The sequence below is a fragment of the Malus domestica genome, chromosome 10, assembly GCF_042453785.1.
Source record: "Malus domestica chromosome 10, GDT2T_hap1".
Classification (NCBI taxonomy): Eukaryota; Viridiplantae; Streptophyta; class Magnoliopsida; order Rosales; family Rosaceae; genus Malus; species Malus domestica.
Genome location: NC_091670.1, coordinates 39,423,892 through 39,427,083, shown reverse-complemented (window position 1 = coordinate 39,427,083; position 3,192 = coordinate 39,423,892). Strand labels below are relative to the sequence as shown.

Sequence of the window (3,192 nt, the reverse complement as noted above, 5' to 3'; positions counted from 1 at the left end):
GTCCTTTTTTTTGTACTTACGCCCGTTCTCCGTCACCTCCCCACCGTACGCGTCGCACCGATGAAGGGCTATTCCGTCATTTCGGATGATTTGCGCCCCACAGCTCAGTGCTGCAGGTAATTTATCCACTCCGAAAATTTCCCATCGTTCTTTTCTTTCCTGCTTGGGAGAGAGGGTACTCACATCCCGAGATGCCAAGGACACGTGTCGGAAAATGTGTGGTGAGGGGGACCCACTTTGGAACTGCATCGGTCGTTGTCGTTGCCAGAGTTTGTCGGGTTAAGTTGTGTGTTAACGGGGTAAACGTTTGGCGTTTGATCGTGCGGTCAAGATCGACGAATGGGCCAAAAATCGTTATTCTAATTCGGAAAGGGCCCAAAGCTTATTATTTAGTCAATTTACCCATGCCATGAAATGGGCTTTACTGAAGACTAGCAGGCCCATAATAGTGCCATTGGATAGGAGTACAACAATATTGCCAAGGAAGATCAATGGGTCATTTGATTCAAAGACCAATGTACTATGAACACCAAGAAAGAGTTTTGGAAGCCATATATTAGAAGATTAACTTCATTTTTCCCCCTTCTATGGTCAAGAATTTGGTTTCTAGATTGGAATTTATACGGTCACTCCATTTCATAATAAAACGCACATAAAGTCTCGTTTTGATGGAAAAAAAACTCTAAACCTAACTTTTATTTCACCAGACTATTATTCTCAAATGTAGTCCTCTAACATTCAGTTGTTAGAGGACTACCTTTTTTTTTTTTTTTTTTTAATTATTAGTTAAGAGATGAAAGATGATTCGAAGTTATTACAATAATTTAGGGGAGGAGAGTTTCAAACCCAAAACACATGAGCGGAAACCAACACTCTTTTCACTACAATATTGGACAACATGCAAAATTGTAAATTTGAGATGTTGAAACTATGTTTAGCTATCCAAAGTTGCCTGACAGCAAGGAAGGCCCTTTACAAGTGATTGACTGACCATCAGACTCCTTAAACCTTATTAAAAGTTGAATAGTATATGTCTACAATCTATGCAACTAAAAGTTAGAGACTACATTAATCAAGTAAACTTTATATTGACTGGATAGTATATGTCTATAATCTATGCACCTAAAGTTGAGTTTTCACGAATGGTTACACGTTCAAATATTTCTAATATACAACCAAGATAAGTAGAAAGTTTCTACAGTTTTTAAGAAGCAATTGAATTGATATGAGTGCTTGATGGAGTTGGCCTAATAGCACAGTTATAAAAGCAAACTAATTATAAATTTTGTTTTTTTTTCTTCCCTAAAATGGGGACTAACTAATGGCTTTACTACGGTAGTCCACCTTTTGAAGGGTTGGAAGGGACTTACAAATGCATTTAAGCCTCCTTTAGTCACTATCATGTGATTCATACACTAAGAATCAAACTCATAACGTGTTGTGTAGATTACAGACCTAGGTCCCCACCCACTAGAGCACTCTGTAGTGGTCAAACTAATGTACAACTTGTTTTGATATAACTTTCAATGTGCACATCCTTGTCAAAACACCGGTATATACGTCATGTTACATGCACAGTGACTTTCAATGAACACGAGTAGTAGGACTAACATTATTGCATTCATGATCAATGAAATTTTGATTCAACTCCACAAAATTTACGCTCAAGAAAACGATAATAAATGTTCACTCCTAGCCTTGGCCGACGCCGGCCACTTTTGGTCGCCGCACGACTTCTTAAAGTCGTGGCATGATAGGATCACGACTGTTACGACAGACGAAGCAAACATGGGAATTGGTCCAAAAAACCACAACAGAAAATTGAGAGCAAAGTAGAGTGCTCGAAGACCCAATGACCAAAACTCACTTCCCCTTTGAACTGCTTTCTTGGCTTTCTTCACGTCGCTTTCGGCAGTAGCTCCTGGCGTGGTTAACAGGTAGTTTGAGTGGACAAAGTGCCTGGCCGATTGAACAAAGCATGAAAAAGCAAGGAGAAAGCATGTCAAGAGGCAGATGTACTTGATGGAAATAGTTGTAGGGTTTGTGTTGCCATATATTATTGCTTTTGGGAAGAAGTTGTTGGAGTTTGCCATCCAAGCTCCGATGAGAGAGCAGAGAGTTAGAGAGATTGATGCTAAGGTCGTAGTTGCACTTGTATTGGAGGAAATCACATCAATAGCTGTTTTAACTTTCTTTGCAACTTCGACATCTTTACCCTGCGGCAACCAATAGCGAACAAATTAACATGGAACTTGTAGCTCAACTGGTTAGCAGCATTTACCCCTGCACTCGAGATCATGTGTCTGATTCTCCCCTTACCAACATCCGTAGTATAAAAACAATGTCACCAACTTTTGGGAAATTAAAGAGGATGTGGAACTTACATGCAAGATTTTTCCAACCCAAGTTTTCTTGTCGTTGTTTTCAGATCCAATAGCGGTGGCGAGAGGGTGATTGATGTATTTGTAGAGGAGGAAGAGGTGGTAGATTAGCATGATCAAGATCCCGGTTGGGACCAACACCACGTCTAAGTACTCCTCCAGAAAATGCAGAAAAGCCATAGCTTCCAATCTCTTGGTGCTAAAAATTACAATGCAGTAGAGGAGACTTCTTGTGTTTATAAGCTGTCCTGCCCATGATTCATGGGATATTTCGAGATTTCTTTTAACAACGTAAACTTCGACTTGCTTTCTATTGGCTGAAACTATAACTTAAATTACTTCAGTTTCCAAGTTATATGCAGCCAGTAGTTGACTTTGAAAGCTGTTGCAAAAATGGATACTCACATGGATCGAACCAGACAGGAAATTTCGGGACAGTTTTTTTTATTAACGGACAAAGAAGACCCTTTTACTCAAATATATTAGTTGAAGAGTCCATGTGCTTGGATTTGTTTAAAGCACTCATGGAATTCCTCTTGCATAAGCTCCAAACACAATGTGCTTACAAAAGTTTCTTTTGTTAACACTTATCGTTTGTGAAATTTGAACTTCGGACCTCTCTCAACACAGACCGAAGATTGGGTGCTGCTAAACTAAATTGTCAGGTCCAACTTGCTTGCATATGTTGTACAAGCCGGCCTTGCCGTTTCGGTGACATATCAAGCATAATAGACTGTCCTTATACTACCTCTCACTCTCACGCAGTAAGGGATTGCAATTTCTAACATGAATACGATTGTTTATTACTTGC

General features: G+C 39.6%; 1 long non-coding RNA gene across 1 annotated transcript; it reads right to left on the bottom strand.

The window, feature by feature from the left end:
- Positions 1-1,498: 1,498 nt before the first annotated feature.
- LOC103446530 (uncharacterized) lies at positions 1,499-2,682 on the bottom strand. The gene is made up of 2 exons (XR_011572464.1): positions 2,385-2,682; positions 1,499-2,216 (listed from the first exon to the last, which is right to left on the bottom strand). It is a non-coding gene; the product is annotated as an uncharacterized lncRNA (long non-coding RNA).
- Positions 2,683-3,192: the final 510 nt, after the last annotated feature.